At 41.3% G+C, this 15,698-nt stretch overlaps 1 non-coding gene across 1 annotated transcript; it reads left to right on the top strand.

The window, feature by feature from the left end:
- Positions 1-12,591: 12,591 nt before the first annotated feature.
- On the top strand, positions 12,592-12,698 carry LOC120863129. Its single transcript, XR_005720932.1, has one exon. It is a non-coding gene; the product is annotated as a U6 spliceosomal RNA (small nuclear RNA).
- Positions 12,699-15,698: the final 3,000 nt, after the last annotated feature.

Genomic DNA, 15,698 nt, shown 5'->3' with positions numbered 1-15,698 from the left:
ACGTCCTCGTTGATGCGTGGGGTATCCCCTGGCTTTGGCTTCTTTCCGGCTCTTGATTGGTAATTGGATGTGCTCGGTTCTTCCTGATAGGTTAATCTTTTTTCTTTACGATGCAAAAACCGTATTTCAAAAGCTGAACATTCAGCAGTTTCCTCGTTCTAGCGTCAACCAGAGAACTTTCGCGCCCCAGCACCAAGTCTTCGTTTTCTTAGCATTCTAATCATGGTCTCTTCCTAGCATCTGTAGCCAAGGTTTTGGCCATTTGTCTAAGGACAATAAAAGTACCTGCGGGATGCAGCGTTTGAAAACAATCATTTGGGTTGTACTGTTGAGGGGTTTTGTTTTTTTATGATTTTTGCATAATAGTGACGTTTTCCTAGAATGTTCAAGAAAGTCTCGTGCATAAAATGTATCAGATGCTTGTGATACAATCTTAAATCTGGTTAGTGTTAGAATAGGACAATGGCACCCCACTCCAGTACTCTTGCCTGGAAAATCCCATGGACGGAGGAGCCTGGTAGGCTGCAGTCCATGGGGTCGCTAAATCGGACATGACTGAGCAACTTCACTTTCACTTTTCACTTTAATGCATTGGAGAAGGAAATGGCAACCCACTCCAGTGTTCTTGCCTGGAGAATCCCAGGGATGGGGGGAGCCTGGTGGGCTGCCGTCTATGGGGTCACACAGAGTCGGACACGACTGAAGCGACTTAGCAGCAGCAGGACTTACATAGAGGAGGAAATAGTCAATTCCACCTGAAGTGCAAAGGAAAGTTAATAGTGACCTGCCTGCAAGGTTTTGGGGAAAACCTGGAGGGAGAAGGAAAGAGGACCGTTTATTTATTACAAAGTTTCCTGGGAAACTTACTCAGATCTTGATGTAAATTATGAAATATCTGAGTTTCTGTTGTTTCCCAGCACTATAGTAAGTGCTGGAGATACCAGATGAAAACTGGTCTTTTCCACTGGGGACTAAAATGTATTGAAGTAATAAACATGCAAGCAAGTTAAAAACAAACTGTGTGGGTACAAAGAGCAATAGAACAGGAGGACCTCCGGAGGAGTTAGGCTAGGCTGTCATGAAGAAGGTAGTTTTTTCAGCCAAAATTTGAAGAATCTTATGTGGAGGACAAATGGGGAAGTAAAGAACAGAGAATTATTTCTCACAAAATGGCATGTGCATGTATCATGAGAGAACCTGATATATTCTGACAAATGCAACTAGCTTAAACATTACAGATTAATTAAGGCAGGAAAAGGGGATGGTTAAGAAATGACTGGAAAGATAAAAGTTAAGATTATGAAGAGTTATATATAGTAAGTGGAAGCTTTAGATTTCCTCATTCTATATGCAACAGAAAGCCATTGAAGACTTTTAAGCCAAGTTGGGTTGACTCAGGCCATCACTGAGAATGCATTGCAGATCAATTTGTCAGTCTCCCCCATCCAGCTTTCTTCCTTTTCCTTCCAGAAGTATTGATCTCATCAACATTCTGTAATAAACTGATCTCATGTTAATCTCCATCTCAACGTGTATTTCCCCAAGAGCCCAACTTGTGGAATTCCCCATGTGTGCAAGATGACACACCTTAAGGTTATTCACTGAGCGTTGTTTCTACTAGGAAAGGACTGGGAAACAAAAATGTCCATTAGAAGAGGAATGGGTAAATTACGGTACATGCACCAATGGATTATTATAAGGCCTTAAAAGTATTGTAAAAGCTGTGAATGTGCCTCTCCGATTTCTTCCTTGCAGGAAGGCCCCCGCTGCTAAGCTTTGAATCTACCACTGCATTTGCAGTGAGCTCACCGTGCCCAACAATTGCTCCTAGCCTATGACTGAACACAGCAGGATACTGAGACAGGTCCATTCCTGCAAGATGCTGGGTTCCTCTAAAGTGACTAGCTTAAAATCTCCCCAGATTTAAGCCTATCTGAAACTTTCTTAGAACTGTGTGCAGTCTGAGTCACTGCCTACCCAACCCTCCTTCCTTCCCGCTGTCCTTCACAAGAGCAGATCATCGGAACCTGACAGCTCCTTTAGCTCCCTCCTTTCTCTCTCTCATGGGCATTTCCTCCAATAAGTCTCTTACAGGTCTAATCGTATCTTGATATCATGTGCTTTTCAGAAGACCTAAACCATGGGGCAGTTGTTTAGGTAATTAAATGGAAAGACCTCTAATATATATTTTTAAATGAAAAAAAAAGCAAGAATTAGAAGATTGTCCATAATATGCTAATATTTTTATACAAAGAAAAATATATATATACTTGCTTATATAGGCCTGACTTATCTCTAAAAGGACCACAAGAAACTGATCAGGGGAGAAAAACTGCTTGAGAATCAGAGACAGGAAGGAGAATTTGTACTGCATACCTTTTTGAATTTTGATTCATATAATGTCTTTTCAAAAGGTAAATAAAATTTAAATGAAAAATTTAGGAACTTGGCTAAAAAAGGTAGTAGAAAGAAAGCTACCATAGTCAAGACAAGTTCAAAGTTTTGTTCTGTTATTAGTTTGTTTTTAATAAGAGGAAGGAACTTCTCATATTGAAGGAGAAGAGCTAGTGGAGGGAAAAAAGGTGAGACCAATACACTTACAGCCGTCCTGTTTTGCACTTTCAGTATAATATTCATTTAATTACAGGTGATATTCAGCACTGTTAAAATAGGGTTTGCATTCAATGATTTTGCCCAACTGTAGCCTAATGTAAATGTTCTGAGCACATTTAAGGTAGGCCAGGCTGAGCCCTAATGTTCAGTGGGATAGGTGTATTAAATTCATTTTATTTTCAATTTAACAATGGGTTTTTACAGGACATAATCCCATCGTAAACTGAGGAAGATCTGTAGTAACTTTTCATTTCTATATGATATGGGAAGCACGATCAAGTGCAGAGGACAAAAGAATCAGTGGGAGTAAGGGCAGGTGGCTTGAGGAAAAAAATGACAATTTTTGGCAAGTGAGTGGGGTGAGAATGAGAGCTAACGTTTACTGAAACATAAGCTAGCTAATATAATCCTTACAAGTACTCTGTGAGGAAGTTATGCATTATCTCCATTTTACAGATAACAATACTGAGGCTCCAGGAGGATAATTTGTGTGGTTGGTCAGTGATATGCTTTAATCCCAGGTATCTAAGACAATAGAGGATAGACTGCACTGCCAAACATTATTAGTGTACATTGGGCTTTCCTGGTAGCTCAGCTGGTAAAGAATCCACCTAAAGTGCAGGAGACCTGGATTCGATCCCTGGGTTGGGAAGATCCCCTGGAGAAGGGATAGGCTACCCACTCCAGTATTCTGGCCTGGAGAATTCAGTCCATGGGGTCACAAACAGTCAGACACAACTGAGCAAAATCAAGATTAAATTATCCCGTTGAGATGTTCATCCTCTTTGTCACTGACTCTACTTTTATATGTTAAAGTTACCATGTCTGTTTTCGTTTCCTTCATATTTGATTGATATCAGTCACTAGGTCCCCCTTCTCAGTGCATAGAAGAGTCATAGGGCTTATGAAAGTGAAAGTTGTTAGCCATGTCCAACTCTTTGTAACCCCAAGGACTGTAGCCTGCCAGGTTCCTCTGTCCATGGGATTCTCCAGGCAGGAATACTGGAATGGGTTGCCATTTCCTTCTCCAGAGGATCTTCCCAGCCCAAGGATCGAAGCCAGGTCTCCTGCATTGCAAGTGGATTCTTTACCATCTGAGCCACCAGGGAAGCCATCTGAGCCACAGGGCTTATGAAATACACAGAATTTATAGTTTCCACTGCCATTGAGATGTTCATTTTCTCAGTATATGTAAGAGGCTTTCCTTGCTTTTGCTGTTTCCACGCAACCAGCAGCAGTTCTCTAGTCAGTCAAGTTTCAGAGTGTTAACTGCTGTGTAAATACCTGTTGCTCTTCTGGAAGGCATATTTAGTTTAGTTAAACATTGATTTAAAGTCTGAGAATAAAGCTTCAAGTTTAAAGGCTAGTGGGGAAACAGATTTTAGACTCTTGAGTACAAAGTCAGTGCCAGGGAAGCTGAAGAAGAGGAACTGGAGGCAATGGGATTAGGAATCAGACCTCTCTCCCTACTGGAATGAGGATGCAGGCCAGATAACAGAGGGATGCCCATCTGCTGCTGACCCAGTGGAGGAAGACGTTCATGCCTATGTCACTTTCCTAGCACTCTTCTAACAAATTACGGTAAACTGAGTGGCTTAAAACAAAAAGAATTTATTCTCTTGTAACTCTAGAGGCCAGAAGTCTAAAATCAAGGTGTATATAAGGTTGGTACCTTTCAGAGACCCAGAGGGAAAATCTGCTCCATGCCTCTTCTCTTCAATTCTGGTGGTTGGCAGTAATCCTCGACAACCTTGGCTTGTGGCAGGATAACTTCAATCTCTGCCTGTTTCTTATCATGCCCTTCATTCATTTGTGTCTGTGTCCAGATTCCCCTCTTAAAAGGATATCAGTCATTGGATTATGGCCCAAACCTTAATACAGTATGACTGCATCATAACTTGGATATATCTATAAAGACCTTATTTCCAAAATAAGATCACACTCAGCTTCCAGGTGGCCATGAATTTTGGAGGGGACACTATTTAACCCAGGACACAGCCTGAGTTTTGACTCTGTCTTTGTCTGTCTCTCTATCCATCCAACTCTTGCAACACCGTAGCCTGCCAGGCTTCACTGTTCATGGGATTCTCCAGGCAAGAATACTGGAGTGGGTTGCCATTTCCTTCTCCAGGGGATCTTCCCAACACAGGAATCGAACCTGGGTCTCCTGCATTGCAGGCAAACTCTTTACTGATTGAGCTACGAGGGAAGCCCCCATCCTGAAAAGGAGAAGAAAATGGTCCTTGACTACATCACAATCAGTGGGCGTGGGAGGGACGTTTTCGTATCCCCAGACTGCTGCTGCTGCTGCTAAGTCGCTTCGGTCGTGTCCGACTCATAGCGACCCCATGGACTGCAGCCTACCAGGCTCCTCCGTCCATGGGATTTTCCAGCCAAGAGTACTGGAGTGGGGTGCCATTGCCTTCTCCGATCCCCAGACTAGGGTTTTTAATTTACATTTTTTCTTTTCATAAAGGAGAATCTAACTACAAGAATGTTACTAAAACACTCCCTCTTTATCTTTTAGCTGAATCTCTCTATTCTAATAACTAAAACATCATGGTGAATGAATTTGATCCTTAAAGATTAGAATTTTCTGCAGACAGATTACAAAATCTTTGTCATTGTTTTGGTAGTTCATGTACAGAAAAATATCAGGTGTCCTCAAATATATGATAACTACAATATGCTACAAAAAAATTAAAGAGTAGGTTAATCAGTCTCACCGTGGATGCTTAATTCATTTTGATTGCTGCAGGGACTTATTATTCAAAAAATTAAAAATGAAAAAAAAGAGAATTAAAAATGAATTCCAAGTAGGAAAGAATACATGAAAGACTACATTGGAACCTTATTCATTTCTTTGGCTTACTGTGTTTTCAGGAAAATATAGAAAAAAAGAAAAAGTCCACAAATATGACTTTGCCAGTCATTCTTTAAACTTCTTAGCCCCTCTATAGTATTAATTGTTCCCTGACACCAGAAAGGAGCCTGCCCTAAGTTTCCAACAAACAAACAAAAAAATAAATGATAACCACCCAGAAATTAATAAGGCCTAATCACATGCCTGTAAGGAATTTGAACAGTTTTATCTAAACATTACAAAATTGAGTTCATTTGACATAGGTAGAGAACTTCAATGAAAGAAAAAAGTGATGGTTTCAACAGTTTGTTCAAGTCAAAAGGTGGGTATGCCCAACTTAAAATGGATTAGTCATGAGGAGAACTGAGCAGCAGATCTTGTGTATCAGGTTCTGTGAATATGTGATGGGAATAGTAAGCCAAGTCATGACTTTTTTTTAATGCTTATGCCCTTAGTCATGACCAGATTATAAGCTATGTGAAAGTCAAATTTGAATATGGATAAAATTTCTTTTAAAACAGCCTTATCTTAGTCAGGGAAATTTGTTGAAGAGATTCACTGAGTTGTTTCCTCATGGTTGAAGGCTCAGCTCAGGATCATCTCTTACAAGAAGTCTTCTCCTACCTTGAGACAAGGTTGGGTGCCCCTCATTCATAATGCCGAGAAGGACATGGCAACCCACTCCAGTACTCTTGCCTGGAGAATCCCATGGATGGAGGGGCCTGGTAGGCTGGGTAGGGGCCTGGTCCTTGGGGTCATGAAGAGTCGGACATGACTGAGTGACTTCACTTTCAGTTTTCACTTTCATGCATTGGAGAAGGAAATGGCAACCCCCTTCAGTATTCTTGCCTGGAGAATCCTAGGGACAGAGGAGCCTGGTGGGCTGCCGTCTCTGGGGTCGCACAGAGCTGGACACAACTGAAGCAGCTTAGCAGCAGCAGCATTCACAATGATGACATCCTGTGAGACCTCTCTACACTTAGCTTATCTTATGTATATCATGTTTACATGTCTTTCTTCCCAGATGGGCTATGAGTTTCTCAATGAACCAGGATTAGACTGGTTGCTTTCCACATTCTTAAATTTGATATTTTTTGGTTTTGGTCTAGGTATACAGTTCCAAGTTAAAAATTAATTTTCCTCAGAACCATGAAGGTATTACCTATTGTCTAACATTCAGTGGTTCAGATGTGTTATAAGACTGTTTTACCTAACCTTTTTTAAATGTCCTGTTTTCTCCATAGAAACGTCTAGCATGTGGTCTACCTGTAATCTCTCGGGTTATTTTTTGGCTGCACCAGGTCTTAATTGCAGCAGACGGGGTTGCGGCACATCTTTGTTGAAGCATGTGAACTCAGTTGTTACCTGTGAGATCTTGTTGCCTAACCAGAGATCAAACTCTGGCCCCTTGCATGGCGGAGACTTAGCCACCGGACTAGCTGGGAAGTCCCTGTTCTGTAATCTTGAAGATACAATCTTTCACAAGGGTATTTTCAATTCATTTTTCTCTCTTAATCTCTCTGGTATTTTCCTTCCTCTTCTCCAGTGCTATCATGTCACTACCCCTTTTCCCACCCTTCGGCTTTAGACTCTCATTGCCTTGCAGACTGGCTCTTTTTTTTGTTTTGCTTTAACTTTATTTCACTCTGGCAATGCTGGGTGCACGTTGCTGCATGGGGTTTTCTCTAGTTGCAGTGTGCAGGGTTTCGTTGTGGTGGCTTCTCTTGCTGTGGAGTGTGAGCTTTAGGATGCACGGACTTCAGTAGTTGTAGAGCACAGGCTTAGTTGCCCCAGAGCACGTGGGATCTTCCAGGACCAGGGACTGAACCTCTGTCTTGTGCATTGGCAGACACATTCTTTACCACTGAGCCACCAGGGAAGTCCCCTGCAGACTGACTCTTAATGCCGCTTATCAGTTGTCTCTTTATCTTCCTCTGTGGAGCTACTACTTGTTAGGAGGCTTAGCATTTCCCTCTTCTCAGCATAGAGAACTTCTGTTTTTGGCTAAATGTCTGATGCCCTTGATTTGACAGTTTTGCCTGTAGGAGGAAAGGCGCTAATAAGGGAGGGTCAGCAGACCTATATGCAATTCTCCAACTAACATCCCAGCTCTTAAGTCTGTTGGTGCACTCCCTTGCATGCCAATTCTAGCAGCCCCAGAACTTCTCAGAGGTTTATGGCAGACCACCTGCATCTCTCTAGCCTTTTAGATGAAGATTCCAGCTTCCTCTATAATATCTGTCAGAATAGTCTTTTAGAAATATTTTTGGGACTTCCCTGGCAGTCTAGTGGTTAGGACTCCTCCCTGCCACTGCAGGGAACATGGGGTCAATCCCTGGTAGAGGAACTAAGATCCTGAGTGCCTTGAGGCATGGCAAAAAAAAGCAGCGGCTGCACTTTGCTGGAGCAGCCATGAAGAGATACCCCACGTCCAAGGTATGAGAAACCCAAGTAAGACGGTAGGTGTTGTGAGAGGGCATCAGAGGGCAGACACACTGAAACCATAATCACAGAAAACTAACCAATCTGATCACACAGACCACAGCCTTGTCTAACTCAATGAAACTAAGCCATGCCATGTGGGGCCACCCAAGACGGGGCAGGTCATGGTGGAGAGGTCTGACAGAATGTGGTCCACTGGAAAAGGGAATGGCAATCCACTTCAGTATTCTTGCCTTGAGAACCCCATAAACAGTATGAAAAGGCAAAATGATAGGATACTGAAAGAGGAACTCCCCAGCTCAGTAGGTGCCCAATATGCTACTGGAGATCCATGGAGAAATAACTCCAGAAAGAATGAAGGGATGGAGCCAAAGCAAAAACAGTACCCAGTTGTGGATGTGACTGGTGATAGAAGCAAGGTCCGATGCTGTAAAGAGCAGTATTGCATAGGAACCTGGAATGTTAGGTCCATGAATCAAGGCAAATTGAAAGTGGCCAAACAGGAGATGGCAAGAGTAAACATTGACATTCTAGGAATCAGCAAACTAAAATGGACTGGAATGGGTGAATTTAACTCAGATGACCATTATAACTACTACTGTGGGCAGGAATCCCTTAGAAGAAATGGAGTAGCCATCATGGTCAACAAAAGAGTCCAAAATGCAGTACTTGGATGCAATCTCAAAAACAACAGAATGATCTATGTTCGTTTCCAAGGCAAACCATTCAGTATCACGGTGATCCAAGCCTATGCCCCAAACAATAACACTGAAGAAGCTGAAGTTGAATGGTTCTATGAAGACCTACAAGACCTTTTAGAACTAACACCCCCAAAAGATGTCCTTTTCGTTATAGGGGACTGGAATGCAAAGTAGGAAGTCAAGAAACAACTGGGGTAACAGGCAAATTTGGCCTTGGAATATGGAATGAAGCAGGGCAAAGGCTAATAGAGTTTTGCAAGGAGAACGCACTGGTCATAACAAACACCCTCTTCCAAAAACACAAGAGAAGACTCTACACATGGACATCACCAGATGGCCAACACATAAATCATACTGAGTATATTCTTTGCAGCCAAAGATGGAGAAGATCTATACAGTCAGCAAAAACAAGACCAGGAGCTGACTGTGGCTCAGATCATGAACTCCTTATTGCCAAATTCAGACTGAAATTGAAGAAAGTAGGGAAAACTGCTAGACCTAATCAAATCCCTTATGATTATACTGTGGAAGTGAGAAATAGATTTAAGGGCCTAGATCTGATAGATAGAGTGCCTGATGAACTATGGACGGAGGTTCGTGACATTGTACAGGAGACAGGGATCAAGATCATCCCCATGGAAAAGAAATGCAAAAAAGCAAAATGGCTGTCTGGGGAGGCCTTACAAATAGTGATGAAAAGAAGAGAGGCGAAAAGCAAAGGAGAAAAGGAAAGATATAAGCATCTAAATGCAGAGTTCCAAAGAACAGCAAGGAGAGATAAGAAAGCCTTTCTCAGAGATCAGTGCAAAGAAATAGAGGAAAACAACAGAATGGGATAGACTAGAGATCTCTTCAAGAAAATTAGAGATACCAAGGGAACATTTCATGCAAAGATGAGCTTGATAAAGGACAGAAATGATATGGACCTAACAGAAGCAGAAGATATTAAAAAAAAAGCTGGCAAGAATACACAGGAGAATTGTACAAAAAAGATCTTCATGACACAGATAATCACGATGGTGTGATCACTCACCTAGAGCCAGATATCCTGGAATGTGAAGTCAAATGGGCCTTAGAAAGCATCACTATGAACAAAGCTAGTGGAGGTGATGGAATTCCAGTTGAGCTATTTCAAATCCCGAAAGATGATGCTGTGAAAGTGCTATACTCAATATGCCAGCAAATTTGGAAAACTCAGCAGTGGCCACAGGACTGGAAAAGGTCAGTTTTCATTCCAATCCCAAAGAAAGGCAATGCTAAAGAATGCTCAAACTACTGCACAATTGCACTCATCTCACACACTAGTAAAGTAATGCTCAAAATTCTCCAAGCCAGGTTTCACCAATACATGAACCGTGAACTTCCAGATGTTCAAGCTGGTTTTAGAAAAGGCAGAGAAACCAGAGATCAAATTGCCAACATCCACTGGATCATGGAAAAAGCAAGAGAGTTCCAGAAAAACATCTATTTCTGCTTTATTGACTATGCCAAAGTCTTTGACTGTGTGGATCACAGTAAACTGTGGAAAATTCTTCAAGAGATGGGAATACCAGACCACCTGACCTGCCTCTTGAAAAACCTATATGCAGGTCAGGAAGCAACAGTTAGAACTGGACATGGAACAACAGACTGGTTCCAAATAGGAAAAGGAGTACGTCAAAGCTGTATATTGTCAGCCTGCTTATTTAACTTATATGCAGAGTACATCATGAGAAACGCTGGGCTGGAAGAAACATGAGCTGGAATCAAGATTGCAGGAGAAATATCAATGACCTCAGATATGCAGATGACACCACCCTTATGGCAGAAAGTGAAGAGGAACTAAAACGTCTCTTGATGAAAGTGAAAGAGGAGAGTGAAAAAGTTGGCTTAAAGCTCAACATTCAGAAAATGAAGATCATGGTATCTGGTCCCATCACTTCATGGGAAATAGATGGGGAAACAATGGAAACAGTGTCAGACTTTATCTTTTTGGGGCTCCAAAATCACTGCAGATGGTGATTGCAGCCATGAAATTAAAAGATGCTTACTCCTTGGAAGGAAAGTTATGACCAACCTAGATAGCATATTCAAAAGCAGAGACGTTACTTTGCCAACAAAGGTCCTTCTTGTCAAGGCTATGGTTTTTCCAGTGGTCATGTATGGATATGAGAGTTGGACGGTGAAGAAGGTTGAGCGCCGAATAATTGATGCTTTTGAACTGTGGTGTTGGAGAAGACTCTTGAGAGTCCCTTGGACTGCAAGGAGATCCAACCAGTCCATCCTAAAGGAGATCAGTCCTGTGTGTTCATTGGAAGGACTGATGCTAAAGCTGAAACTCCAGTACTTTGGCCACCTCATGCGAAGAGTTGACTCATTGGAAAAGACTCTGATGCTGGGAGGTATTGGGGGCAGGAGGAGAAGGGGACAACAGAGGATGAGATGGCTGGATGGCATCACCGACTCAATGGACGTGAGTTTGAGTGAACTCTGGGAGTTGGTGATGGACAGGGAGGCCTGGTGTGCTGCGATTCATGGGGTCGCAAAGAGTCGGACAGGACTGAGCGACTGAACTGAACTGAATGGTAACTTGATGTGTATAGGGTAAGTATAGTAAAATAGGGAACAAACTAGCAAGGCTTGTTTTTTCACATTCTTCTTAGCATTCCTTTGTCTTCAGGAGATAAGAATGCTCTCTTCCTCCAGATATAGGGAAGGCACCTTTCACAGGAAAGTTTTTTGGCCTGCTTTGGGAGTGGTGGATTGTTCACAATGACCTTCCTACTTCTGCTGTTTTCTCAAACTCCTTCAGGTGAAAATACGGTAAGTGCCGTATGTTGAGGTAGTGTATCCTGAGCCTCCTCAGCCTCATAACTAATTACATCCTACAAAGAGCTATTTGTCAAATAAGGTCACATTCTGAGGTTCTGGTAGACATGAACTTGAAGGGACACAACTCAACTACTCCCACCAATATTTCCTACAGGAAGGTATACCCCATTCTGGAGCTTCTGTGAGTGTTGGCAGCTAAAAGTTCACAGCTCTCCTTTCCCTAGAGTCTACAGAATGACCCTTGACAAAAGGAACTATTTAATCCAAGACAGTAGTTACCCAGAGGCAGCTCACCACCAATGACCAACAGATAGTGTGGTACAAAAAATTGGTCCCCTTGTGGGGCAAGCCATATTCCAGAACTCCCCTTGGAATCAGGTTGACAACTTTTTTCCTACTAATCCTTTTTCCCTCACCCCCTTTCTTTTGAGAGCACAGCCTTAAATAATTCCTGAATCACTTTTCACCTCTCATGATTGGCAAATATTGTTGCTTGATTTTCATGAAAGAAAGGGAAATTGAGTAGTTATACTTTTCTCCAAAATCACTGAGGACAGTGATTGAAACCATGAAATTAAAAGACACTTGCTCCTTGGAAGAAAAGCTTTGTCAAACCTAGACAGTGTATTAAAAAGCAGAGATGTCACTTTGCCGACAAACATCCATATATAGTCAAAGCTATTCTTTTTCCAGTAGTCATGTATGGATATGCGAATTGGACCACAAAGAAGGCTGAGCGCCAAGGAACTGATGCTTTTGAACTGTGGTGTTGGAGAAGATTCTTGAGAGTCCCTTGGAGTGCAAGGAGATCAAACCAGTCAATCCTAAAGGAAATCAACCCTGCATATTCATTGGATGGACTAATACTGAAGCTCCAATACTTTGGCTACCTGATGCAAAGAGCTGGCTTATTGGAAAAGACCCTGATGTTGGGAGAGATTGAGGGCAGGAGGAGAAGGGGGTGACAGAGGATGAGGTGGATAGATAGCATCACTGGCTCAATGGACATGAGCTTGAGCAAACTCCAGGAGATAGTGAAGGACAGGTGAACCTGGTGTGCTGCAGTCCATGTCCATTTGCAAAGTCACATGACTTAGTGACTGAACAACAAAAATACTTTCTCAGAAGCATTCTGGCAATATACATTTAAAATTTTATTTTGTGCTCGCTTTGGCACCACATATACTAAAATTGGAATGATACAGAGAAGATTAGCATGGCCCTTGCGCAAGGATGACACGCAAATTCGTGAAGCATTCCATATTTTTATACTAATGCATATATGTGGAATTTAGAAAGATGGTAACGATAACCCTGTATGCGAGACAGCAAAAGAGACACAGATGTATAGAACAGTCTTTTGGACTCTGTGGGAGAGGGAGAGGGTGGGATGATGGGAGAATGGCATTGAAACATGTATAATATCATATATGAAACGAATCGCCAGTCCAGGTTTGATGCATGATACTTGGGGCTGGTGCACTGGGATGACCCAGAGGGATGGTACGGGGAGGGAGGAGGGAAGGGGGTTCAGGATGGGGAACACGTGTATTCCTGTGGTGGATTCATGTAGATGTATGGCAAAACCAATACAATATTGTAAAATAATTAACCTCCAATTAAAATAAATAAATTTATATTTTAAATAAATAAAATTTTATTTTATTTATTTACTTTTTGGCCGTGCTGGGTCTTCATTGCTACACACAGGCTTTCTTTGGTTGTGGCGAGTGGGAGCTATTCTTTGTGGCATGTGTAGGCTCCCCATTGCAGTGGTTTCTGTAGCTTTGGAGCATGGGCTCTAGAGTGCAGGCTCGGAAGTTGTGGCACCCAGCCTTAGTTGCTCCATGGCACGTGGGAGGATCCTCTGGGACCAGGGGTCACACCTGTGTCCCCTGCATTAGCAAGCAGATTCTTAACCACTGGACCCCCAGAGTCCCTAAAATTTTAAATATATATCCCTTTTGACTTAACAATTCTACTTATGAGAACTTCCAAAAAAGTAATCAAGCAACAAGGATTTACTGTATAGCACAGGGAACTGTATTCAGTATCTTATAATAACCTATAATGGAAAATAATCTGAAAAAATATATGTATATATAAAACTAAATCACTGTGTTGTACACCTGAAACTAAGACAATATTGTAAATCAACTATACTTCAGTTTTAAAAAGAAGTAATCAGGCAAGCTAGTGTCTTTGACAGGTGATCAATATATGTAGGCAATGACATTGATCAGTCTTAACAGTTCTGAAATGTTATTCGTTATTAGTTGAAACTAAGATAATTCAATAAGAGTATTGGAACATAATAAAGATGAAATGCAAAATTTATTCAACAGGGACGATACCAATTTTATGTCAATGTGAAAATTATTGTGTGTGATCATTTGTTTTTATCATTATGATATGTTTTAGTAAATGTACTAGTTAGATCCGTGATGATCTGTTTATCCTAATCTTTCAGAAAGTAGAAGTTTTGCTGTAATGGTACATATCAGACTATTCAGTGTTATAAAATCAGTGTTCTATGGAGAATGAAAAAATAAAGCAGTAACTTAAGTGGACAAAAAGAAAATAATGAGGCAGGTGTGCAAAGATATATGTACAAAGATGTGCATGACCATAGTTTTTATGATAAAAATTAGAAAGAGTTAAAATATGGTTAAATAAATAATAGCACATCCTTTCAGTGGATTATGCCATAGCTGTTTAAAAGAATGGTTTATGGGATTTCTCTGGCAGTTCAAACCCAGTGCTTCCAGTGCAGGGGCATAGGTTTGACTCCTTGTTGGGTAACTAAGATCCCACATGTCTTGGGACATGACCAAAAAAAATAAAATGAAATACTTTTTTAAAATGGTACAAATCTAATTTGTATCACCAGGTTCCTCTGTCCATGGAATTCTCCAGGCAAGAACACTGAAGTGGGTTGCCATTCCTTTCTCCAGAGGATCTTCCTGATGCAGGGATCACACCCAGTCTCCTGTACTGCAGGCAGGTTCCTTTCCATCTGAGCCACTGTGCTGGATGCCTAGTGCTTGGTCATGTCTGACTCTGTGACCCATGGACTGCACCTCTTCTGTCCATGGGATTCTCCAGGCAAGAATCCTGGAGTGGGTTGCCAGGCCCTCCTCCAGGTGATCTTCCCAACCCAGGGATCAAACCTAGGTCTGCCGCATACTGTCTTAGCCGATAAGGAAACATTAATAGGAAGGGATGTCCATTCATACTGTGGAGTAAACATCAAACAAGCAAAACTCACAATAGTATATAGACTGTGGGTAATTTGCCATAATGTTTTTCACATAGAGTATCTCTCAAACATTTTTGATCATGTATTTTTATTTCAAACTCTTAGTAAATTCATAGGAATTCTATGCTAATATTTTCATTTTATTTTTTTTAATTTGTCAATATTTTCATTTTAAAATTGTAGTAAAACATGACATCAACTGGCTTAAGTTCAGAAGTTTTAAATATATTTATATATTACATATATAAATATATATGCACACACACCTTTATTTTACTGAGAATGAACCTCATGGGAAAAGAAAGTTAATAATATATATAAGCTGATGAAGAGTTGGTCCCTCTTAGTAGGTACAAAAGAATATTTTCTTCCAGAAAATATTTATTCCTTCTATAGAAATTAGAAGAATTCTGACTGAAGTTTTAGTATCCCTGCCTGTAGCTGATACATAAAATATTCCTCTGATTGTCTAAATTAAGTTTTCTAATGTCTCCTACATTGGCAGGTGGACTCTTTACCACTGAGCCAGCAGGAAGGCCCTGTCATAGGCACTTTTTTTTTTCTTTAACAATCTTGTGAATTAAGATCCCACATTTAGATATGTTAAGTGATTTGCTGACTGTTACACTGTTACTTAGGAGTGGACCTCAGATTCTGATTTGGTTTTGTTTTTGTTTTTTGGCTATACAGCATGGTTTTCTTCCCCAACCAGGGATTCAGCTTGCACCCTCAGTAGTGAAAGCACAGAATCCTAACCACCGGACCACAGGGAATTCCTAGATTCTGATCCTTTTCTTGTTGTTGTTTTTCAGTCACTAAGTCGTGTCTGACTCTTTGCAACCCCATGGACTGCAGCACGCCAGGATCCTCCATTCTTCACTATCTCCTGAAGTTTGCTCAAACTCATGTCCCCTGAGTCAGTGATTCCATCCAACCATCTCATCCTTTGTTGCGCCTTTCTCCTCCTGCCCTCAATCTTTCCCAGCATCAGGGTCTTTTCTAGTGAGTC

Source organism: Oryx dammah, unplaced genomic scaffold (assembly GCF_014754425.2).
Source record: "Oryx dammah isolate SB20612 unplaced genomic scaffold, SCBI_Odam_1.1 HiC_scaffold_4, whole genome shotgun sequence".
Lineage (NCBI taxonomy): Eukaryota > Metazoa > Chordata > Mammalia > Artiodactyla > Bovidae > Oryx > Oryx dammah.
The sequence above is the reverse complement of the archived record's forward strand: the minus strand, read 5'-3'. Positions and strand labels throughout refer to the sequence as shown.